A 27982-nucleotide genomic window follows, 5' to 3' on the forward strand; every position below is an offset into this window, starting at 1 on the left:
CAATTTGTTTTTGAAATGGCTTTGTTTCGAAAAACATATATATATTGATAATTAAATTAATTTTGATTTTAAAAAATAAAAGTTTCGAAAATTTCTGCTTTTAAAGAAAAAAGAATTAAATTTTTTGTTATTTTCAATTTATATGTTACCACCAATGTATGAAATCCAGGATACCTAGTCATTGCATAGAATGCCTCAAATCGTCTAAGAAAGTATAAAATTATTAATCTTCTTCATTGCCTTAGGAATGACTGATTGTTTATCATAAAATTATAAAAGATTAATATTTCACGCATTGTCCAGGAATTCTATATAATGATTAATGTCTAATGAAAATCCCAGCAAGCATTCTTATACAATGTCAAGCATATTTAAAGTATGTCAAATTTTCATCTTTCATACTTTGCCTTCAAATAGCAGGACTACTGTAGCAGGAATAAAACAACTACAATGGGTAAGCATTCCATAGAATGCCTACATTTCATACCTTGATTGTAACCTATACAATTATCATATCAGTAACATCCAGGAAAGTTTTTATCATGATCTTTCATATGTGCTGACTAAAAGAAACAAAATGCTCATGTGTTGCTAAAAAGAGAAAAAAAATATTTTCTGTGAAATTTTTTAAATTTCAATAACTAGATTACTGTTTTATAGTACTGAACGAAAAATGCTATGAAAACAGTAGACAAAAACTCTAACGAAAATTGATTCAATGGGGTATTTGACTTAACTCCATATTTATTGAATAATTTTTGCTACCTAAGTTTGTAAGTTAGTATACTAATTAAAATATTGAGAACAAACATATAAAGAAAAGAGATGAATAGTAAGCAGACACGAAAAATAAGTACTCAAATAAATCATTGCTTACGTTTGTCACTAAGAAGAAAAAACGCTCTCTTTTATATTCGACAACATAGGTTCAAATCCAGAGATGGCATAAATCGATTCCAGATCGCGCTGATTCAGGAAGATTTGGGAGACTTGGAAAAATTTTGCTGAAGTAAAATTCTCCCAATAACAAACGATCACCTGTTAGCTCTCTCTGACAGTCTAGTTAACCACGTGGGGATTTTTTCTGTATGTAACATAAATACGCGCTAATTTCACTCAAATGTCATCGAGGAAAAAGTAATTGGCCAATTTTTTGGTATAAATATTCTCTTGTTTTTTGTGTTGGGTTTAAAATTACTAGGCAATGGAGTTTCAATTGTTAAGTTCAAATCTAACATGGAACGGCAATTCAGAGCCGATCATAAAATACAAATATAATATGAGAAATAATGGATCAGGAATGGCTGACAAATGGATTACAGTTCTCTCGTGGTCGGGTTAACAATGGAAGTTTTCATAATTTTCCTTTACAATTATGGTAGATACCAGTTCTAACATAATGAATACGTCCTAATTCTTGACTTAAGAGTTCTATTAATTTCTAAGCTGGGTTCTAAATAATAAAGCTACGAGGTTAAACATTAACACTAGAGTGACGAATGGTGTCGGTTGCTCCCCTCTTTTTTTGCTCATTAATTCAAAAACCTACTTAACGAAAGTAAGTATTGCAGCGTGTCTGATAAAAAATTAAGTGCCTTTTTAATCATTGATGTGTTCATTTCATGGGAACGTATTTGAAGAACGTTATACTTAGAATGACGGGAGGAGTCATGATTTCCCCTAAGACGAAATGGTAAGTTTCCCACAGCCTGAAATAGGTTTAGGTATAACGTACCTTTTGGTAAGCATAAGGCACCCCATCATCATTAAAACCAAGAATATTTCAACTAATTCTAATTTATATGTATAAAGGAAATGTAACGCTATTATCTACGAAATTAATGTAAAGTACAATTGAAAAGTTAGTGTTGCGTTTAATCAGGTATTTTCGTCAATCAAATCGGATAAAATACCACGGAATTTTGATGATCAAGACTAATATGTTTTTTTATTACATTAATTATGATCATATTTTAGATATTTAATTAATCTACACACAAACAATCTGGAGACACTGGTACTTTCAGTCTTTCTAGGTATACAGCAATATTTAATCTTTCAAGTGTGTTTGTTAAGAGACTACATCCATTTATACGAATTGACTGTTTACATCTGGTAAAAAAGAATGGATGAAATATTAAAATTTTTTCTTCATATTTACTCCACAGACGTCTATTAAATATAATCTAAACAATATTTAGCATAAAATATAAACTGCTGGCAATTCTGTTTCGTGACTGCCAAAAGCGCGACTGAATTCAAATTTACTACGCAAATATTATAAAACTTCTCAATATAATATCTAAGTATGAAATGTGAATAGTATCAAAACATTATTTTCGAACAAAAACATTCAACGACTTGTCAATATTGACAACTTTCTTTAAATATCAACAACCAGATCGAAATTGACAACTTTCTTTGAATATCAACAACCATATTGAAATTGACAACTTTCTTTCACTCATCATTACTCACAAAGAAAACCCATTCAAAACCTAATATTCAACTAGTCAAAAACCATTCAAAACCTAGACCAACTACATACAAATAGGTTTCCTAACTAGCGACTGATACTTTGGGTATACCTTCCTAGGGGAAAATATTTATGATGCTCCTCTGTGTTAATTAATAACTATATGTATGCTATTCTATTGTTACATTTTCAATAAACTCATCACCTAAAATATTGAAGATTATCAACAATTGATTAAAATTATTTAAGTGTTAAAATATACATTTTTTAGTCGCAGATTTCTCAAAATTTTTACTTTAATAAATATTAGTTCATACTTGGTTTAGCTGATATCGATTAATTTAAAATTGAGAACGTTTGATTTTTAGTTATCGAGTTCTATAAAAGTTTTAAAACAATAATTCTAATTTAATTGAGTTTAATCTCATAATTTCATTCACGAGAAGTAGAAACCCAAAATTTAAGAATAGAAATTATCAAATATTGATAAAACGTATAATTTTTAATAATTTGTTCGTGTTTTTTTAAAAAATAATTTTTGTGTATTTACTTGGGTATTTACCATGTAATAATACTATGAAGATAATTTTCTAAAGGGATACAGTGAAGATTTTTTAAAATGAATTAAATTCATCACATACAAAAGCATTAAATAGGTTTTCATACATTGCAAGTATAATTATGTATTTTTAAAAGGCTATATTTTTTAGTCTGGCAGTCTGAAGAAAATAGATTTGTTTAAAAATCTGATTAAGAAAAGGCTTCATATAGTTCTTGCCTTGCATATAGTTTTTTTCAATAAATATATTTTCTGCAAATAAATGTTACTCAGTATTTTTCTGCAAATACTTTTCTTTCGGAATTTTTAGAACATTTTAAGGCGAAGGGCACGTATTAAGAAAAAAATCTTATGTCTTAAGCACTTGTAACATAGTTTGTTAGCCCCTATTATCAGTAATTTATAGCTTCATTGGTTATCAGTTATTTATAGGTAGCAGGTTATAGCTCAATAAAAAAAATTCATAGGATCATCACCAAAGCCGTTATAAAATTGGGCAAGTTGGTCATTTGTCCAGGACCTTACATTCTTACTATTCTTAGTGGAATTCGAAAAATAAATTATTAAAATTCTAAACATTGAACATTTTCTTTAACAAAAAGTATTTTTAACAACAAATATGTGGAAATTTTTTCTGTTTAATTATATAATCGGGATAGAAAATAAAGCAGTTAACATAACGTCTCCAGGTGCTCCACGAGAAAAAGTTATAACTATAGCTTCCGAACATAAGATTCATTATACATTTTAAGTGATTTTTTAAGTCGGGCCTTTAAACGCAAAATTTTTCACTTCTAAGGACCATTAATGTTATGATCATATTAAATATAAAAATTAAATAGCAATATAAAATTTGAAAGAAAAAGAAAATAGAAAAAAAGTAGTAATACAAAAAGTACAATAATAATTAAAAGAAAGAAAAAACCCTATTTATACTGTGTGTAAAAAAAATATAGTTAAATTTTTTTCTTTTTCTGGCTCTATGGGAACATCGAAAAGCTTGGTAATTTTTACCGAAGCGCTATGGTAATAGCTTAAAAAAAATTAACAACAAAGTATGGTTTTATAATATATGATCAAATTTGGTAATTTTATCACGGTACCGTAGAGCTAACTATTAAAAACTATTTATTCGGTCAAAATTACTTTTCAGTTTTGTATTTGTTACTAAACGAGTGATAATAAGATCTATAATTTTGATTACCTGAGTTATTATGTAAACTGTTACCATATGAACGGAAAAATTATCAACTGAATTGTTATACCGCTTAGCGTTACATTTGTAAGATAGTATGTATTTCCAAAATTATTGATTGTGGTAGGGCAATCATTTCAGCAAGGGATAGTTCATTGTAAGGATAGTTAGGAATTTTCAGAATGAAATAAGGATTAATTGTAGAAAATGGTCACTAAATTTAATCTAATATGTCATACCATTTTTTGCCATAATGTCACTTTTTCTATTGCTTCAATATTTAAAGTTGGGATAAAACGCATTAAATGTAGTATATTTCGGTTTTATTAACTAGAATTATGTTTTTTTTTACCAGAAATGTCATTACCATACAGTATGGTAATTTCACCACATTTTTTCTCCGTGTATAATAATATAAACGAAATTATGATGTCTTAAGTTATTCATTTTCTTAGGACACAGCAGAAAAACGGTAGTCCATTCGTGAATCTCATTGTCATAATTAAATGATAAAATGAAAAATTACATTAATTTTTGCTCTTCCAGAGTTCTGGAATAATTAGATCGTTAGCGGTAGTATAGCTTAGAATATCTTTCCTTAATTTAGAAGGCAAAGTCTTTGACACTTAAGAACAACAAACATATCCTCACCTCTCCGCCTTCTAAGAGACGAGAAATGTAGGCGCCAGCTTCGATTTTTCTTTTAGATCACACAAGCCCTCTGTAAAAGACATTTTTCCACTTAAACCGCCGATCGATGGAATGCGGCGTGGTTTTGCGCTCTGCTGACGGCACAAGCCCATGAGCTCCAGAAATCAGAGAATGCAAATAAAAACAACACAACTCTTCTCGATACTCACGCGGAACGCGCCCTCTGTTTCGAGTCGAACGATTCATCGTTTTCATGCAAGGCTGGAAAATGAGGCTATTGCTATGCAAGGCTTCAAAATGAATAGGATTTCAGTTAAGCGCAAAACTTTTAAAAGTTTTTATTTCTTGAAATGGCAACACTCAATTTAAATTGCTTTAAAGGGTACTATCGATTACATGTTTGGATTTATTAATGTAGCATTTATGTTGAAGTTTCAATGTCCTTATTTAAATCATAATATATGATGGAATGAACTCTAAAGGAATGAATATTATTAATAATAATTGAATAAAATATTAAAATGGAACTAATTTAGGGATGTTTCGTATTAATATACACTATAGAAATTTTTGTGAACAATTAAATACACTTTTATTCAATATGCAGATAAGAAATGCCTTGGAAAAATTGTTGTTCTGCAATTTTAGCATATTGAAATCTATGTAAGTTGACCACTTATAGAGCAACAATACAATGTTCCATATAGACAAGTGGTCAGCCTATAAAGGGAAAATTTATAGTTTTTGCCAGTTTGGTACTTGATCATTAAGTCCATCATTAAGATCAACTTACAGAGGTGGTCAACTTAACACTTTTAACTGGATTAGTTTTTTTTCTTATAGAGTATCATTGTTGATCCCTTCGTTATCAAAGCTATCAAAATGTATTTAAATCATAAATATAAAAATAAAAAATAATAATGTATTTTTTAGTAAAGAAATAAATTTTTATAAATAATAAAATATATTATTAAATTAGATTTAATAATGAAGTTGTCATACAAATTTGAAATGAAATACGACATCATGATTCATTAATATTAATTTTATTGAAAATATTATTCGTAAGAATTATACCATACTGTTCATATCATCGGATCATAATTATAACATACTGTTCATGGAATAGTTTATTAAAATAACTTTTTTTTTATCCGCTTTGTATTCAATTCTTTCGAAACGTTACTTCACAGTACTGATGACATAAAAAGATAATAAAGTATTTGATTTAAATGAAATGATATTTTTACTGGAATAGAAATGAAGTCTACATTTTTTCGATGATTTAATTCCAGCAGCTTTAAAACGTTCTTGTGACATTGAATTGTTCTTTACGTTCTTAACACATGCTCATGTCATTCAATATCATGGCATGTATTAGCGCATGCTGATTCTTATGTCATTCCAACAAATCTATTCATTCCATTTTAACACACGCACATAATATTTAGGTTTTTAAAAACAAATTGTTTTAAAAAATTCTCGCGTAAAATAAATCTACGTGTCTATATAATCCGGACACTAAAATTTCTGTTCGAAAAAACTTAAAGTATCTTTGTTGTTAAAATATTACCTTTCCAAATTGTAATTCGCATTAAAAATAATAATGGGTTTATGCATAAACATAAATTATGGACACATTTTATTAAAAATCTCTTAGGATTTTAATATGTTTTGATTTTAAATTGAATTTGAAATAAAAAACATATAAATTATAAATAAATTTAAATTGCTGAAAATTAAATAAAATATAACTATTTCTTTTTATATTTTCAATGTTAAGAAAAAAATGAGAAGCATGGTTGATTTAAAAGTATTTTGTTTACAAACAAGACAATTTTTAAAGAGAAACGACGGAACAAATATGAATTCTCTGTTTATTACTTTCGACGCATTTCTACCTCCTTTCATTTTCGGGTCATGATCATGACTCGAATCTGAAGACCCCGTCACACAGAAATGGTTGCTTTTCATCTTTATGAGGAATAATAGAATGAACTCAGAATTGGAACCATTTTCTTAAAAACCAACATTTATGATTTAAATCGGATCGTTTTAATTTAAATCAGATTTCTTTTATTCTTTATCAGACTTCTTTTAGGTCAAACATATAATCAGAGATATGAATAAATATAATAATAATACCTAATATTATTTATCAATTATGCTATAACAAAAATATTTATAGTTTCTTACTAATACTATTTAAATTATTCAATATTTATTTCAAAGGAGTCATTGAATAAATGTAATCATAGTAATTCAACACCCTCTCGTGATGTGTATTGAAAGTTAACAAAATTGTTATATAAATGCTAAATTAAGAATAAATCTAAGTCAGAAAATTAATACATGCAAAAATTCAATTTTTCTAAGTTATTCTTCGTAAGATAAGCGTTTCTTTAGTATCATACATTTAAAATGCAATAAATAAATAAGTGTTTCGTCAATATCATACATTAAAAACATATTAAATAAATTTAAAAAAAATCTTGTATTTAAGAAATTTAAAATTGAATGACTGTAATTGAAATATTTATTAATATCCAAACACTAATTCTTTTGATATATAACTAATGTACAATTATAATTACATTATGTACATTATTTTATCAGAAAGCAAGATAATTTCTGGTTGCCTTTCGTAACAGCAGCATTTCTATAACAATTATTTAAAGAATTTTTTTCCAATGATTTAAACACATTTGTATGGTTTCTGAGGTCATATATAAATGTAGCCGCGCCTTAAATTTGTATCTTACATATCTGTCTTTAACAAAGTAATTTTTTCATTTTATCTGAAACAGATTTGTATGTCGTTTAAATTGTGAGTAGATTTTGCGACTCTGCAAGCAATTTCATTGCCTCAAATGAATGTCCTGGAATCCAAAATTATTTCATAATCTAAATTGTATTAAGCATTGCTTCAACTGTTTAAATTTTAGATTTTGTCAACTGAAATTTCCAGTTTATCTTAATGTAAAAATTTGCATACCTTAACAGTTCATGTATGAAATAAAAATTTTCACAATTATTATTTAAATAAAAATAAAATAAGAATTATATCTATGTACGTAATAAACATTTTTTTTCCATATAGTTATCCTTGGATACGTTTTTTTATTATTGTCTGCATACATTTTCAGATTAGCTTAGTTATAGAAATATATTAACAGTTATAGAAATATATCAAAACTCCTAATAAGTGAAATTAAATTTAAGAGGTTAATACTTTCGAATAAATTTTCGGAAATATATTTTTCAGATTGTAGCATCCTCACATATTTTTGAGGATCAAAGATTATATCTATCAATATACGTCAAAAAATTAATAAATAAATAAATAAATAAAAGGTACGTTTATTCAGAGAAAAGAGCGTTTTCGTGTGCGCTTGCGTTACTTAAAAGATTGTATAATAAATTTATTAGCATATTTAAAGTTAAACACTCGAACAATTAAAATTGCATACTCGCGCATAAAAATCCGATCACAAAATTATAAAAATATTCTATTGGGTTGTTCGGAAAGTAATTTCGTTATTTTTTCCAACAGACAACTTAATATATTTCTTTCACAGCCAACTTCAAACCAAAGCCTCATAATCATTATTTATTTTGACAGCTGGTATAGCTGCAAAGTTCGATTGATTCTATGCAGTAGTTTTGGGTTGGTGTCTTTTCAAATATGGAAAGTGATAAGCAGAATTTTCAAGCATATTTAGTCAAAAATACTTTTCGAGCAAGAAAAAAAGATCCGATGTGTATGGAGAATATGTATTGGCAGTACGCTAGTACCATAACTAGTTAGCAAATTTCAATTCAGCAATATTTCGATTAAGATGCACCATGTCAGATTAAGCTGATGAATACACCAAAAAGGCATCAAATGATGAAAACCGGTGAATAACAACGCGTTAAATCACTAAGATATTAAATTTATTGAATGCTTCCGCTCATTTGAAAAACATAAAGGTTTAATCTCAAAGCTCGACACATGGGTTCCTCATGTTCTTAGGAAAATAAATTTATGCTGTAATGTTCAGGTCTGCGATTTTCTCCTCAAATTTTAAGAAAATTATCCGCTTTTAAAGCCCATCATATCTGGGGCTAAGAAGTAATCTGTGAACAACAATGCTTCGGTCGCTACAAAGCATTTTAGGCTAACCGTTTACAATATTTAGTAGATTAAAATAAAAAGCCAAAAACTACCTGGAGTTTTTTGCCAGCAAAGCACAAAATTTTATGCTCGTAGAATCATGCTACTGTCAGAACGGTGGCAAAAGGTATTGGACCAGATTGGGCAACATATGATTTAATAACATATTTATTTACTATAAAAAAAATCCATTTTTTCATAAAAAAAAAACAAAATTCATAAAAATCCGAAAAACACAATATCTTTTAAGCGTACAGTACATTTTTCTTTAATAAATAGAGTTTCAAAACACTACGAAATGTCAATGCATATTTTCTGCATGCTATTGCTCTTTCGTGCGACAATGTTCCAAATTAAAATAAGTAAATAAACCGCAGGTAAAAGTAGGAAACACTTTTCTTTGAATATAAAGCGGAAGAAAATTGCTTGAGATTTTAAATTGATAACAAAAGTGGGAGAGAACACTCAGTCTTAACAATGGAACGTTGGCGTTTATCCAACGAGAAGTCACTGGGGTGAAAATCAAAGAAATATTTCAAGAGTTTTCGGAAGTTGTTATAAAAATGAGTTTATTCTGAGGATATTGCATGCACCTAAGTGAAATTTATGCGGCATAAAATTGCGTTATATGTTTAATATTATTCAGATGAAAGTAAAAATAAATTGCTAATTAAATATTTTTCTTTAAAAGTAAGTTATTGGTACATAAAAAATAAAACGGAATAACTATTACTTTTGAGTTGATAAACCACAAGGAAGCTACTAATTGAAAAATGGTATAAAAATTAAGATAATATATTTAATAGCAGTAAGGATAAGTAAGTTTAAAGTACAATTTTAAACTTCCTTTTGAAAAATAATAGCTTGAGGTTGAGTTCCTGCATCTAACGTAGTTAGGAAGATACGGAACCTTCAAAATTCGCCTAAGGAAAAATACAAGAATCGACTTAGGGTGAAGTTTCTCGAAAATATAGTTTGCTTTCCATCGCATCAAAATCATGTAAAAAAATATATATTTCAATTCGTTTTCCTTATAGACAAACGCAACGCCAAACTATTCTAAAGTAACGTAAATAATTGATTTACTGATTCAGTTAATAAGTATAAAAACAGAGCTGTTATCTTTTTAGTTGGTTTCCAAAATTTTCTCTTAAAATTAACTTCTTAACAGGAAATTTAACGTTTTACAAAAATTATTAACTACTTATTTGGCATATCATAAAAAAATGATATAAAAAAGTTTTTATTAGTTAATTGTCAGTAAAATTATATATTTTTATGAACATTATTCTTAGGCATAATAGATATTTCAAATAGTCTACCACGGATTGAGGTTTGATTGCCCGTAATAAAAAGCTGGGTGTTTGATGAGACTGCATTTTCCTCGACCGCGTCATAATGGTTCAAAATTTATTCTAAAGTTAAGTCCTCGGTGGTTCTGAAGCCAGAACATTTCACGTGAGATTGGACGGAAGGGGAGAGTGGAGCTGAGTTCGGTAGACTGCTACCATCATCTGACCTAGATTGTGGTGGTGTAGTGCGCGCTTGCAACATTATTATTATTGGATCATTATTAAGAATCCTTGACCATCACCAATAGCTTCGTCAGCGTAGCTTCAATTCAACTAAATCAATTAAAAACCTCAAATCTTTGTTTAAATAAGTCGATTTAACTTTAACGCTATATTTTTATTATTATTGAAAAATTATATTCCCCCTTCTTATAAATTTTGTATTTCTTTTTTTAACCCAGTTCAACAATTTTTGAAATTTCTCACTAAAACCAAAAACACGATGTGTGCTTTTTTTAAAAAAGTATTTTTAATAAGTAATGAAGAAAGTATTTTGTGTATAATTCGAAAACAGTTCATCGACAAATTTAGCGCTGAGATATTTAAAAAATTTAAATTTCTAAACTTAATATTCTGCCAAATTATTCTTGAATTGCTTAATCTCTACTCTAAGTCTAACAAGGGAGACTAGGGAAGTGTGACTCGCCAATTTTGAAATAAACTAGTGGGATGTATGCCTTATGCAGAATAATTTTGGGGGGCAACATTCGTTTCGGCTCATAGAAGGTCCTATGAGAGATAAAAAATAATTCAATATATAGAAAAATCGGTATTTTATTACTTCGATGCAGACTATAAGCTATTGTAATTATCTCATACTCCAATTAATTTGCAATTAATTGGTTAATTAATTAATTACCAAATTAATTAACGAATTAATAAATAATTAATAAATTATTAATTAATAAATTAATTTCCAATTTCATACTCCAGTTAATTTGAAAAATTTTTAAAAAAAAAATTTAAAAAATTGTTGGCAATTTTTTTTTTTAAATTAACCTAACAGGTTTTTCTGAAAAACTACAGATATATAAAATTTTCGAAATCAATTTTGACAATAAATATGCATTATATAGTACGTGAAAGTACCACAAAATTAATTGGAGTATAGTATAATTACAATAACTAATAGTCTGCATTGAAGTAATAAAATACCGATTTTTCTTACATATTGAATTAATTTCTATCTCTCATAGGACCTTCTATTGGCTGAAACGAATGTTGCCCCCTAAAAGTGTTCCTCAAAAGGCATGCATCCCACTAGTTTATTTCAAAATTGGCGAGTCCCACTTCCCTAGTCTCCCTTGTAAGAAACCTCCAAAAACTCCCTGTTTAGGTTTTAATTATGTTCTTATATTTATGTAAAAATTTAAGAAAATCGTCTCCCTCTCTCTCTTTATTATAATAACTAGCCACCTAAGGCGGCCAGCTGTCCGCCACTCTGAAGGTTTTCACAAATAAAGTTTTTTAAAACATAGCAGGAAATCTGAAGATTAGTGGACAATTAAAGTGTTCCTAGCTTACAATTTTGTCTTCATATCCAGTTCTGCTGCAGATGTGTTATAGCTCTTGAGGATGTTTGAAATTATATAGCTACAACGCTTAAGAAAAAAAAAACTAAAATGCTAAATACATGAAAAGAACACGAAAACGAATAAATTTTTTATGGTATCAATTTCTATTTCTATATAATTTTTTATGGTATCAAATTCTATTTCTATATCTGTTACGTCAAGCACTCAGGTATTATAATTTGATCTAGTTGTGCTTGTATAATTTTGATCTAGTTGCGCTTTCTACGTCATTTTGTTAACATCGTTTGGTTTGTTATTTAACATCGTTTGGTTTGTTATTTCTAAGTTAACTTTCAAAAAATTGGCTGGCATCAGCATTTTTATTCTTTAAGTTGTTTATTTTTTCTTTTGGAATTCGTTCCTTTTTAGCGAAATGTTTTTCAACCTAATCGAATTCTTTGCCGACTGTTCTCTGTATATATAAAGAAAATAAAGTAAATATTTTTAAAGTGTTGTGAAAAGAATTTTTAGTTGTACAAAGTACTACAATATCGCTATAAAAATTATCGTCTTCGCTTAAGAAAAAAAAAAAAGAGCGTGGAAAGAAGAAGAAAAACTTATTATAACAATTATGAACAGCGACAAATATATCAAAGCGAAGCGTTCTATTTACGTATCGAATATGTTGCCACATTTTTAATACAAAAGTTAAACTTTTCTCCACTTTAATAAATGTAAACTAATGCGAACTTTACAATTAAATTATTAATTCCTTCGTATATTATTGGTTTAAGTTGTCGAAAATTAATATTTCAATTGTAAGGTTCGCATTAGCATACATTTATAAGAGTGGGGAAAAGTATATGCATTTTTTAATAGTTTTTTGAATATGGCTCTTTGAAGACGAAAAAGCAGACGAAAAGCATAGACTTACAAAATGACTGATAACTAAATAACTAATCAAAATTTTTGAAAAAGAAAAAAAATACTTCTTCATTATGTCAAAACACAATTATGGGCCGAGTTTCGTGCCCGGGCGAGGCTTCTGGGGCGATATATTGTGATTACAGACACACACACACACACGCACACAGCCGCGTTTATTATTATGTATAGATAATAATAATAAAAAATTAAAACCAAATAAAGAAACTAATAAGTGACAAGTATTATTTTAGCTTATCTTTTGAAGGTCAAACAGTTAAACCTTCCTTTTAGGAAAATTGTGCAAAAAAGAGCTTATTTACCACTTACACCTATTCAGGAGAAAATTTTCAATTTGCTTAATTGCAAGAGATAAAGTAAACGGACCACAACAAAAAACTACAACGTATCCATTACACAGAATAAGTATTTCCTACTTGTGTCAAATGCCAAATTGGTGCAATGCCAATTGTTCCAAAGAGAAAGACCAAACAATCATTTCATCAGTAGACTCCGTAATCCCATTTCTAATTACATGATTAATCTTTCAATTGTTTAGGCAATAACGAGGAAATAAATAAATTTTATTCTAATATATTTTCTTATAACGCTACATTTCGATTGCGATAGTAATTAAAAATTTTATTATTTCTATTAATAATACTAATGCTTATAAGGATTGTAATAATAATTATTAGGGAGAAAGAAGCGGAATTATTCTTTTCCTTTTAAATTACCTTTAACTTTGCAAGGAAGTGCAGGTTGCTTTGTCATTATTCATTTTTATTTATAAATTTGTTGCACAGTCTTCGCATTTAGAATCGTTATCGATAATAAATCACGTAGTTAAAGCGAAAAGAACAGTTGCAGCTGTCACTTTAAATTTTATCACTTTCTTGCTGTAAATAAGTGCGTGATTTATTTACTAAGATTAAATGCTGGTTTGCAAGAAGTTACGTATTTCTTACGCAAGAGTATCTGACATTCGTAATTTTAAGAAAATTACTAACAACCTGACTTTCCTTTTCTGCTGATTTTCTAAAGGAAAAATGTCTCCCTGTTTTTTCCTTTCTATAATTTGAACTACATTTAAGTATTAATTTAGTTTTTTCATAATAATAATAAATTTATCATGCAGATTAAAAATTAAAAAAAAAATAATAACAAAAATAACATAAGTAAAAAACTTAGAAAGGACATCTGTTTGAGCTCAACTTTTAATGTTCATAATTTAAATTTCATCTCAGTCACCACATTTTCTCGTGAGCAATTTTAAACTTGTTCAATTAATGACTACTTTTCATATTGTATTAAATTGCTACTTAAATTGCTACTTAATATTGCTGTATTAAATTCAAACTCTATTCATTCGGTTTTAAAAAGAGGTTTTTTTTGCATTCATATCTTTGCATTAATAGAAATTAGAACACTACCAGAAATGAGATTCGATTTTAGAATTCACTGCATGAAATAAATACATCTCTGCAAATGTTTTGACTGATGAATATATTACAAAATTGTTAAGAGGCTTTGTCTTTAAAAAAGAATTTTCAACCTGGTTATAAATGTTCACTGAGACAATTTGCTTACATATTTTTTTTCTAAAGTTATGATATAACGTAGAGCGTGTTTTGCATGTTAAAGTTATAAGAATTTCTTGAAAGAATAAACTCTATTCCTCCGAATTACAATACATTAATAATTGATAACCATCACTTTAAACTAACATATTTTTAAAAAATCTATAATGTAATTTTTATATAAATATCAACAAAACATTTCCACTAACATAGTCCTAAGAAATTTATGGTACAGGAGGAACTCAACTCTTTTAAATATTACATTTATTAGGTACTATTTTTACAAATGAGTTTAGATTTTGAAAACTGAGAAAGCTAAGTCAATATTAAAAAAAGGTACGGACAATGCAAGCACTTATATCAGTGATATATAACAAAGGAGTTTACTCATTAACAAACTTCACAATTGTTAGACAGCAAAATGTGATAAAAAGATAAAGGCTTTTCATGTAGTTTTGATATCTTAAGCAGGATATATAAAAGTAGATTGATTTATAGTAAGCTGTAAACAAAGCATATTAGTCGTGATAAGCAGGCGGTTTGTCTTACGATTTTGGGGTTCAACTTCAAATAATAGATTTATTCCAGGATTAGGCATATTTTATATTTTTTCATAAAATACATTTTTGAAGGTTAAATACATTATACTAATTTGGAAAATTTATTAAGCATGTGTTTAAATTCTTTTAGTTTTTAGGCTCATTTTTAATAGTTTAAGACATAATATTTTTTTATGTATGCAATTTTACAGTAATTTGTTTTATTTATTTTAAGTCATTCACTATATTTCTTAAAAAACTTAACAAATTGAATCAAAATCATAGTAGAATTCCAATATGCTACATTTAAAAGTATTTAAAGCAAGAAATGTTACATTCAGTAATAATTTATAATTTTCTATTCAAGGTTTTAACATGTTTGCTGAGTAGATTTATATGCAAGTTTTCCTACAATATTTTAGGCAGTAAAAAGGGTATTCATTTAAAAATTAGATAATTACTATCAGTAGAATTTACCAGTAGAAAATTATAAAATTAACTAGATTTTTTATTGAAAGTGAAATGCATTGAAAAAGCTTTTAAATTTGTGAATAAATAATATCTAATACTTACTGTAAAAATTTGTGTACTTATCAAAATATTCATTATGATGCTATTCCCTTTTTAGGTGTTTTGATATTATTATTTATTTATTTGACAGTCATGTGGTGACTTTTAGTCATGGAGTTTAAACTGCATTAAATACACTAAGTAAAAAGGATTTGCTTTATATAAATATCTACAATATTGTGCTTAGTTATATTGAAGACTGTAAATAATGTGAAAATAATATATTAAAAAAAATAACGAGTTTAATTCACGAGAAAATGTTATTACTCAAAGCACAAATAAGTGGATGAAATTCCTTTCGTTTCCAGAAAGATAAAGGGATGTGCAATGAGAAGTGGAAATAAATTTATAAATTAAAAATAAATAGTTTTGATGTAGAATGTTTGAGTATCACTGTTGCTATTGACAAGTTTAAATACCAGCGATAAATTATTTCTACTTTTCAGACTAATTATTTATTTATTTTAAACTATAATTCTTTATTTTAAAGTATTCGTTGCCCTGTTCTAAAAACTGTATTAGGAAAACTATTTTATCACGTTTCAAATAATAATAATAATAAATAAAAAAATTAGAGCAGAACTTAGAAAATAGAGCACAGAAAGAAGATGGCATTAAATTAACAACATTTAACTACTTAGTTAGTTAATCAGTGCGGAAAAATTCACAGTATTTTTAAAAGAACTAAGAATTAAATGTTTTTAATGTTGCAATTTTAAAGATCATCACTTCGTCACATGATGAATTACCTATTTGTATCCCAGTTAACAAATAGGTAATAGGCTGACAGGAAAATTAAAAAAGTATGAATACTCTATAATTAGGAATTTGATTCTGAATATTACAAAACTTTAATGCAAAGAAGGAGATCTATAGCCGTGTTTAGGGCAACAAAAAAAAGTGTTCAGAACGCATGTTTTCTGCTCTCTCGAAATCAGGCATCAAGGTCTCTATTTCGGTGCCGGAAACTACATCGATTAATCGATAACCTCATCGGTTGTGGTAGTTCAATCCCTGTTACCCCTATCTCGGCACCCAAGTGGCTGTTACTAATAAACAAATCACTGGATCTCTCTCTCATCTCCATTTATGAAATTATGCTAAAATTCGTCTACCTGTCCCACATGCTAAGCTCAATTTTTCAATTTTCATAATGGTATTTTATGAAAACTTTAGTCCTTTTATTCTGCATTTTAAAGGAAAACTACCCACGTTTCTAAATACCTTAATACATATTCGAATTAAAAAACATTGATTACACTAAGTAGGACTAGAAAATAGTTCTCGATGCAATTTTTTTAGTTTCCACAGGGCAAAAAATTTTGGATCAAATTACGGTAAAAAGTACATGCTACTTTTTACAGTAAAGTTCGTTTTTACCAAAACATGCGACGAAATAAAAAAATCTGATTTATCGTAATTTTTACAGCAATAAATACAGTAGAATACCGAATCCCTTTAATTATATAAATATTACTGTAAAAATTACGATATAATATTTTAATATAGATTTTACGGATGATGCAATCAAGATGCCGGTACTTTTTACCGTAATTTGATTTTCTATTTTTGCAGTGTGGAAAGCAGTGAACTGTTAGGAAAAAAAAACAGCGTAAAAATAAAGTTATCGGAATTAAAGAATTTTTTTGTTATTTTTTAATTCGTGATTCTGATAATAAATATTTGTTTGTGATTTCGTTTATGTATGTGAGTATCATTTCCCTTTTGACAGATTGTTAAAATTAAAAAGCAAAAAACATGTGATTGGAGAACAAAACTTTAATAATCCATTCGAGTATTTTAAAGCGTGAATTTATGAAAAGCGAATACGGAGAAGCTTACTGAATTAATATTTCATGATTATCATTTCACACATATTAGATTAAATGTATGTTTGCTAAATTAATGTTTCTTAGTTCGTAAGATTTTGAATTGTGAATTAATTAAAATTCTTTAGAACTACTTTAGTAAAATATATAGATATGTATGCATTTAATTACATTTAGAATATTGAAGAAAACTTCTATGGATTTTCTGAAGTCATACATAGTATTTAATCGTTCGAATCACGTACATAATTTTTAGAGCGAGAATCATACTTTTAAATCTAACTTTTTGTTCGATAAATTTGATCTAAAAGCATTTGAACCATCGTAACATAAAATAATTCAAAGATTTATATAAAAGGTTTATACACTAATTATATAATTTATAACTTTATTAAGCGTTGACAAAACAAATAAAATTTTACTGACTTTAATACTAATTTTTGTAGAGCACTGTTAGCAGTCAGCAATTATTTTTTGCTAGCTGGTTATCATTTTTATTCATATTTACAAGTATTCCTTAAAAATTCTTTAAATACAGGCTACGGGGTTACGGAGTTGAACATTAGTAGTCGTAAACCCAAAAATTGGGTCGGCTGCTCAACGACAGAGGTAAAAAATAACAATAACAGTTATATAAAATATTAGTAATATAAAATTATAGTTATATAAAATAATAGTAAAATATAAAATATTATTTATACTACATATTTTATTCGAATGATACTATTTGCGCAGTAACTAGATTTTGCTTGCTTTTCAATTAATGCCTTGCTAATGAAATTTTTTTCCACTAAAAATCTTTTAACTAAAAATTTAGTTGTTTTTTAAAATTGCAAACTTCATTATCATAAAATATTTAGCTTATAGCAACTAATTTCTAGTATAAAAAAAACAGAATTGAAACATACTAGATATTTAAATATTTTTTTCCGAAACCATTTTATAAAAATACATATGAAACCATTGCTCCGATGCAGATTTATCATAATACATTAAATAAATTGATCCTCAAAGGATACTAATCGATAAGCCACTATAAGTGAATTTAATTTGTATAAAAATGACAGATATCGGAGTTTAACATAAAGCACCCCAAATCTATGCTTCATTTACTTCGCAACAGAAGATCGAAAATCATGATCAGAAATTTTGGCACTCACCCACACAATACTAACATCTTCTATTCAGAAATATTCCACATGCAAATTCTTTAAATGACAATCAATGTTTTCAGCATTATCTCTTCTACCGGTTATTTTTATAAAATCATGCAACGCATAATAAAATGCAAAATATGCGAACAAAAATTTTACCTAATCACCCTCACAACCATCCATGCTAGGGCGGATGGGGAGAATCGTGTACCTGCTCATCTCTTTGCGCAGATGAATTTCGGGATGCAGAGGGATGAAGGACTACTCTCAACACAGGGTTACAGGAAGGAGTTATCAACATCGCCAAGCGGACAGAGTGTCGCCAATAAGGGGTTATGCATACATAACGCTATCACATACTTTATGTGTGTAAAGGAGGTAGAAACTTCATAGTGTCTAAAAGGTGCCCTTTAAAATCCTCATTAGCTTATGGATGAGCTATTAAATATTTTTATAATTTAAAATTGAGAAAAATTACTTGTTTTGTTCGAATTCAGTATTTTTGGCGTGACTAATATGTTTTATTAATTTTTCGGACGTTAATTTCATGACATATACGAGTGATTTTATTTTCTCCAAAAGAGAAAATTCATTCATAGAAGGATAAATGCATTTTAATCTAGCATTTTTTTTTCTCATTATTTATAGTCATAGTACAATATCATTTTATGTTTTTAAGAACAAATACCCTCAATAATTTCAATGTGATTAATTTCCATTAATTTTAAATGAAAGTGTAATTAAATTTGCTACGCATGCACTGTAAAAAATGGATACTCGAATTTCACAAAACTTTCTTCGTTTTTGACGAAAAAGTTTCCTTGTATAGGCTCCAAATGAACATTTCGTCAAAGTGACGAATTTACAATCGTCACTTTTTCAATGAAATGAATTTTGTCAATAAAAAAATATCTCGTCAGTTTTCTTTTTCCAAAAAGAAAAAAAAAACTCGTAGTTCTTAATGTATTAAACTTTTCTAATAATCACTTTATCATGGGCACCATATAGCTGGGTCTATGTCACCTTAATACCACATTAAAGACAAATGAAACAGAGAGTGAAATTGCCCTACGTTCAAAGCGGGATTCGAACCCGGGATCTCCCGGTACGAGACTGATTCCTGGTCCACCTTACATCCGGGTGGCTTAAATCGTCACTTTATTTTCGTTCGTCTAGTCTTCATCCTAGTTTCACCAGCAATGTCCTACAATGCACTACAATGAAGTTTCGAGTTAATTTTTCTACAAGGAAATCATGGTGTTTTTACCAAAAACGTTATTCTGAATAATTTAAAAACCTGACTAGCCATTATAATGCTATGGGTATATTTGTTGTAACAAAATTACGTTGATAGTTGTTGTGGGTATATTTGTAGGGACTATACTTTTTATTTATACAATTATAAAGATGACAGGGGAAGCTTTGTAGAAATTTTTGGAATATTTGTTATAAATAGTAGAAATTAATAGAAATGATTTAAACTTGACTAATTGGTTGGCTTAAAACTTAATTTGCTAAGTAACTTATTATATTGATTCTTGAATTTCTGTTGTAAAAAAATAAACTACAAATTACGGAAAGGTACGATGACAAATAATTTTAAGTTACCTCCAAAACACTAAACACTGTAGATTAATCACGTGATATTGAAGAGATCTTCTAAAAATCAGGATCTTTTAACAAATTCATGCTATTTAAGCATAGTCCCTAACACGCTCAACGTCAATAAGCAATGGTATGGTCAATTTAAAAGGAAAGGATGTCATTTTTTTCACAGATCATGGTTGAATTTATCCAATTTAGTTCCTTTATTAGAAAAAAAATGGAATGTGTGAAATGATGGAGATAACGCATCCCACTCTTTGTGAAAGGCTTCATTCATATTTGACTGGAATGGAAATAGTGCCTATTGTTTAGCCTGTAATTTATAACTGTATTTTCAACTTATAATTGCACTAATTAAAGAACATTCTTGAAATTTTATATGAAGAAGAAAAGCTTAAAATTGAATTTACATTAGATGTACTTACATTTGATTTCAATTATGTGAGCACTAATTTTGATTAACTCTCTTTAAATATACGTACTTTTCTAAGTAAATTTAATCAAAATTCGGCATAATTTACGTTTAGGTATGAAGCAAAGTTATTATACAGAAGCAAGTTTGAATTTTGCAAATGTTGTAATGCATCCTATATTGGATTTTCAACATCGGAGCACTGATTTTTCTTATCTCTTCCTAAATATAAATACTTTCCTCGATAAACTTCATCTAAGTTTTACTAAGTTTTAAATATATGCTTATGTATTAAGATAAATTATTAGATTGAGAGGAAGATTCGAAAAAAGTTATAAAACTTACATTGGATTTTAATTATATGAACATCGATTTTAATTAACTCTTTTTAAATGTTCGTACTTTTCTAAGTAAAGTTTAAATAAAAATTTGGCATAATTTAAGCTTATGTATAAAACGTAGTTATTATACAGAAGCAAGTTTGAATTTTGAAAATGCTGTAACGCATCCCATAATGGATTTTCAACATCCGAGCACTGGTTTTTATAATCTGAAAATAAGTAAAAATAATTTCCTCGATGACTCGTTTTATAATAATATATGCTTTTGTTTAAGGATAATTTATAATATTGAGAAGAAAATTTAAAATAAAAGTTATAATTTAACTTACTTTGGATTTCATAATTTTCACTTAATTTAGATAAGTGGTTTTTATAGGTGGAAAACCTTAAAAAACTATTTAACAACTATAACTATTTAGCTACTATAACTATTCAACAACGATAACTATAACTTATAACTATAACTTATAACTATAACTTATAACTATAACTTATAACTATAATTATAACTCATAACTATATTAACTATAATTATAACTTAACTATATTAACTATAACTATAACTTGTAACTATATTAACTATAACTGTACTAACTATAACTTTATAACTATATTAACAACTTATTCAACTATTTTCCTATAGTTAATTTCTTATAAATTTGAATATTTTGCACGAATGGTAGTTTAATATTTAATTTAATCGTTATTTAAAACTCGCATCAAAGCTTAGGGGATTACCAAAAACTGAAGAAATGATTTGGTTAAATGCTCCATGAAGTTTTATTGCAAAAAATCTTTAGCTTGTTTATTTAATGAATTAAAACAAATAAAAATGATTTACTTTCTTTAAAATTCTTAAACAGGCCGTTAAAGTCAGCAGAATGGTTTCGTAAAGTATAAGCTGAGGTATCACATTTTGTTGAGTATATCTATCTGGTGATTGCGTTGACAGAACTACTATTTTCTCTTAAATGAACTTTCTAAAAAGAGCAAAGAGAAAAGAATTAAAAAAGCAGCAGTTGTGAAAAGCGATAAATGGCAGGGTGAGAAAAGCGGTAAACAGAAGAAAACTTGACGAAATGAAAGCTACAAGACACTACACATGATTTAAGTAAACTTCCAGGACAGAATACCATTTTCAAATGGAAGGGTAAACAACTGGAGACGGGAACACAAACATGTTTCTAAAAAAATCATCCTCATTTTCCTCAATCTTTTCCACAAACAGTCCCTTAGGTGGAAAAACTGACAGCTAAATTTTAAATAATGGCATAATTATAAATAAATTTTGTAAAATACTGAATTTACATTTGAATTTTTATTTTAAAAAAAACTGTCCGACAAATTAATACGAGTATCCTACATTAAAAATATCGTTAAAACAGTATTTGTTTTCACAATCTATATAGTCCTATTTTTAATTGATGACAAATTTTAAGCCTTGCAGGATTTCAATTTTATAGATTATTTATTTATCAATTTTATAGATTACTATAATATTAAAAAAACATTAAAATTAGTACTAGTATTAAAAATTAAAAAAATTAAAAAACTTTCAGTAGAAAAAATGCAAGGCAGTTCTTATCGTATAAATTAAAAAATATATATATTCAAATTGGAAAAGGTGAATTTTGTTATTTTTAATATAAAATAAAGAAAATGACGTTTTGCAATTTAATTAATAAGTAAGAAAAAAATAAAATAACACGTTATATTAATAAAAATATTAAGGTAATTGATTTTGTAACTTTTGCTTTAGTTCAGATAAAATGTTTGCTTCGGTTACAAATCAAATTGGCTAGGGCATATTATTTTTCAAAAATGGAATCAATAACTGCCCTAAAAATACAAAACTATTTAGAATAAAATATTTTTGAGAAATACGTGTTGAATATGTTGGGGCATAGAACAGCATACGTAGTAGCGTTTGTGCACGGAGCATATAAAGAATCTTGGAATTATGCATAAAAAAGTGTACATAAACTAAAACTTATTATATATATTTATTTCATTTTTTTCCTTCAAAATTTTATATTTTAGTGACTTTATAAAAAACATAAATCTATATATTATGTAATTAACCCTAAATACATGCAAGAACATTAGAAATTTCAACTCGTTAAAATTGAGCTAATAAAAAATGCTTTAAATTATTTGTTAAAGTTTTATTTATTGTTTAAAAAATATATTTGGTATATTAAAATTTTTTATCAGGATGAATGCTTTCTAATACAGCATTACGTGTTATTTACATTAAAGTAATGAAGGTAATCACTGAGAAAAAAAGTGTCAAAACTACTAGCGTATTGTCAAAACTACCAGAATACATTAATATTTGGAAATTTTTTCCATATTTCTGCTTTAATGGGAACACAGAAAAGTTTGGTAATTTTTACCGAAGTGTATTCGTAATGAATGAAACTAAAATAATTCCACTTTTTTTAGTTGTTATTATTTTTTGTCAATTCTGATGGCGGCTATACATTATTAGATTAAATAAAACATGTTTTAGTTGTTCATTTCATCAAAATAAAGATTGTATTGAGTATCATTTGGCATAATGTTGTTGGCACAATTTACCACAATCAAATTTTGCCACTATCAAGTGATCTTTATATTCAAGTCATTCATAACTGGCACTTATCCTTTTCCAGGGCAAGTAAAAAACCTTATTCCACTGAATCTATATTAAAACAGCACAGTTTTTATCTATTTTTAATATATACCAAAAGTACTAATGGTACCGATATTAGTATATTTTGTCATCGATTAATTTGTCCCAATAATCATAATATTGAAAGTGATTAATAATCAAAATTAAATAAGCAACACTGACTTCAATATTAGTATGGCGATTTTTTATGCTAACTCCAAAATGAATTGGTAAAATTTCTCTAATTTTACTTTTTTGTACATAGTTTATTTAGTACATGGATTATTTTCTATTTCAATCAGGACCTATTAGCCAAATTATTTTATAAAAATGGTGTTAATAATACTATGGCATTTTTTTACGCCTTTAATTAATTAATTAGTACTATTTTCACTGTTAGTTTTGCTTTTCAGTACGTAACTTATTTTTTGAATCACAAATGCCGTTGATTTTAAATTATTTAGTTTTTTATAAATACTTTTTAAATCAAAAATAAAAACAAAATAAGGTAAAATAGTAAATTAGTTCAACTCCGTAGGCTTGTAATTTTGAATCCAATCCAGAAGACAAGAAAATCCGGGATCAAGTATTGGAGGAAATGTTTGCCTTAGTGGAGGACTATTTGATGGAACTAACCCGCATTTGCGTTACATGGAGAGGAAGACCACTAGAATCTCCCACGGTTAGCCTAACGGCAAGGGGACTCTAACCCATGATCCGTCAACCAGTGAGGATATTTCACATCAGCACTGTCGTCGGTGCAAGCCGGATGCGGAATTCGTATCGACTGGGATTCGAACCCGGTTCACCTCATTGGAAGGCGAACGCTCTATCCCCTGAGTCATCGTGGCTCTAATGCTGTTTATTGACTTTATCTGACTTAGTGAATGAAAAATAATTAAATATTAAAGTGCGTGCAATAAACTTTTTTCTTGATCAAATAAAGATCTAAGCAAGCAAATATTACTGATGATATCTTCAAAAATATTTAAGAAATTGAATTGTCTATAGTTAAATTTAAAACACTTAACCGATCAAAAAATTCCATTTCGATTTTCGCTTATCCCGCTTGAACGGCTCTATTGTCGATAGTGATCCTCCTCGTGGCTTCGAACTATCTGTATGCAAAATTTCGTCCCTTTCGGATGGATGGTTTAGAAGTCAATAAAAGACAGACAGACTTTATAAACCCCCCCTATATATATATATATATATATATATATATATATATATATATATATATATATATATATATATATATATATATATATATATATATATATATATATATATATATATATATATATATATATATATATATATATATATATATATATATATATATATATATATATATATATATATATATATATATATATATATATATATATATATATATATATATATATATATATATATATATATATATATATATATATATATATATATATATATATATATATATATATATATATATATATATATATATATATATATATATATATATATATATATATATATATATATATATATATATATATATATATATATATATATATATATATATATATATATATATATATATATATATATATATATATATATATATATATATATATATATATATATATATATATATATATATATATATATATATATATATATATATATATATATATATATATATATATATATATATATATATATATATATATATATATATATATATATATATATATATATATATATATATATATATATATATATATATATATATATATATATATATATATATATATATATATATATATATATATATATATATATATATATATATATATATATATATATATATATATATATATATATATATATATATATATATATATATATATATATATATATATATATATATATATATATATATATATATATATATATATATATATATATATATATATATATATATATATATATATATATATATATATATATATATATATATATATATATATATATATATATATATATATATATATATATATATATATATATATATATATATATATATATATATATATATATATATATATATATATATATATATATATATATATATATATATATATATATATATATATATATATATATATATATATATATATATATATATATATATATATATATATATATATATATATATATATATATATANAAGTCCCGGACCCATTTTGATGTTTAATAACTCATAAAATAATAAAAATAGATTAAAATTAATAACATAAATGGTTAGATAGACTCAAAAAGTTTCATGACCCTTGTCAATGAGCTTCCACGTATGCCCCCTTCGTCACACGGAGAACATCAAGTCGATAGTCAATTTCGCGCCAGGTAGCAGCAAGCATGTCGGCATCCACAGAGGCTATTGCCGTTGTAATTCTGGCTTTTAGGTCACCAATGTTCGACACGAAGACGACCGGCCTGTGTAAGGGGCAGGGAACTGTCCTTGCATCAGAAAGGTTTTGGGATCGAATCCCGGGCAAGGCATGGATGTTTCTTTCTCTCTATCTGTGTTCTATGTCCTTTCTCCTTTGTGTGTGAATGTGTGAATGTGACCCGCCCTATAAACGGGTTGTGGTAGTGCGACGTGGGCGACGCTGTTCCACCGCCGTGGCTTTGCCACAGGTGCCCACTGGGTAACGAAAAGAGAGTTAGCAGTTCTAGCACTTTCTGTGGCCAATGGACAATAGTTCCAAGTGCCCACCATAAAAAAAAATGTTCGACAAGATACTCCTATAAATGTTGTCCTTTATAAATCCCCAAAGAAAAAAGTCCAATGGCATTATATCAGGTGATCTGGGTGGCCAAGGAATTGGACCTCCTCGCCCAATCCATTTTCCTGGAAAATGGTCATTCAAAGAACTACGAACGATGATACCCCAATGAGGTGGCGCACCATCTTGTTGCAAAAAGACATGAAGCTCTTCTAATTGTGGAAATACGAAGTTTTCCAACATGTCTAAGTATACGACTGATGAGACCGTTTTTTCTGTAGGCGAGGAGGTTCAATTCCTTGGCCACCCAGATCACCTGATATAACTCCGCTGGACTTATTTCTTTGGGTCTATCATGAAACTTTTTGAGTCTATCTAACCAATTATGTTATTAATTTTAATCTATTTTTATTATTTTATGAGTCATTAAACATCAAAATGGGTCCGGGACTTTATAAACACCCTGTATATATACATATATTTTGCGATTTTTTTTCCAAAACTTTTTCGTAGTTGATAGCAATTTTGAGAGAAACACAACCAGTATTAATGTTGTTTTTCTTCTGAAAAAGAGTGCAATTTAGTAATTTTAAATTTAAAGCAAATTTATTATAAACCAATAAGAAATTGAAAAAAAGAAGCGAAACTTTCAGGAAATTTCTTGCCCTTGAATTACGTTAGTTTAAATATCTAAAGAGGAAATGGCCTTTATTGTTTCATTATTTTAATATCCTTTTCATGCGGTTGATTTTCAAATCTAAATCACATACTTCAGAGACATTTAAAAATCGATGCTGTAATAAGGAAATAGAAGCAACAAAATAACATCATCTGACCCTGAAATCTGTCGATAACTGACTCAATCTTTTGTTCTCACCCGTATTCTTTAGGAATGAATTTCACCTTTCTTGTTTTTTTCAGCTCATGAAACAATGTAGATTTCCAGATTAACAGATGTAAATTGCCAATTTTTGTCAATAGATGAAAACTGTACTTAAATGTAGATGAAATTTGTAGCATTTTGGATAGATTGTAATGTGGATTGAATGTTCGAATTGACAGAATTCATAACAATAATGGTTATTACTCGTGAATGGCAATTAAGTATATTTACTATTAAATAGCTGCTTTCGGTGAGGTTTTCACAGAACTATACAGTCAAATAATTGTGAATAACTCAAGTTAAAGGAAATAAAAATTTAATTTAGTTGCTATTCTGAAATAGAAATATAATATCTGTATGTAGAAAAGGGAATGTGGTTATCAATTTCCAGCATATTTCAACTTCAGAATTTTTATTGATCATATTTTAAATTATTTTGTATTAATTTAGATTAAAATAAGTGAAAAAAATTATAGTTAGCATCTTTATAATGTAATGTTATGAATATAGCATGAAATATCAGTATCTTTTTCTATGTTAAAGGTAAAATTTTAAAATCACGGTTCCTTATACCAAGAAAATATATTTTCAAATTTGCACTTATTTAAAATTATTTAGGTCTAAGAGAAACAGTTATTCATCATTGATATTGTTTTATAAATTTATAAATTTTTTAATTTATAAAATCAATTACTAATAAATTTTTGAATATGGGTAAAAAAAAATTTAAAACTACTTTTTTTGGAATTTATATTTTAGTTCAAATATGATTCTAATAATCTAAAATTTTTTTTAATAACTATCAGATTGTGTTT

The 27982-nt window shown here is 27.1% G+C and overlaps 1 protein-coding gene across 11 annotated transcripts in view; it reads right to left on the reverse strand.

Annotated features, from left to right (window-relative positions):
* The window catches only part of LOC107456648 (1-phosphatidylinositol 4,5-bisphosphate phosphodiesterase), a 77741-nt gene extending 58968 nt beyond the window's left edge, over positions 1-18773 (reverse strand). For 6 of the 11 annotated variants that reach the window (XM_071181517.1, XM_071181514.1, XM_071181510.1 and 3 more), the window contains exon 1: positions 18506-18771. The gene's annotated coding sequence lies outside the window, so the exon portion shown is untranslated. Of the gene's footprint in view, positions 1-4881; positions 5055-18505 lie in introns of those variants that run through there. The other 5 variants (XM_071181516.1, XM_071181512.1, XM_016074564.3 and 2 more) reach the window with 3 other exon arrangements.
* Between the last annotated feature and the right edge of the window lie 9209 nt (positions 18774-27982).

This window comes from Parasteatoda tepidariorum, chromosome 5 (genome assembly GCF_043381705.1).
Source record: "Parasteatoda tepidariorum isolate YZ-2023 chromosome 5, CAS_Ptep_4.0, whole genome shotgun sequence".
NCBI lineage: Eukaryota > Metazoa > Arthropoda > Arachnida > Araneae > Theridiidae > Parasteatoda > Parasteatoda tepidariorum.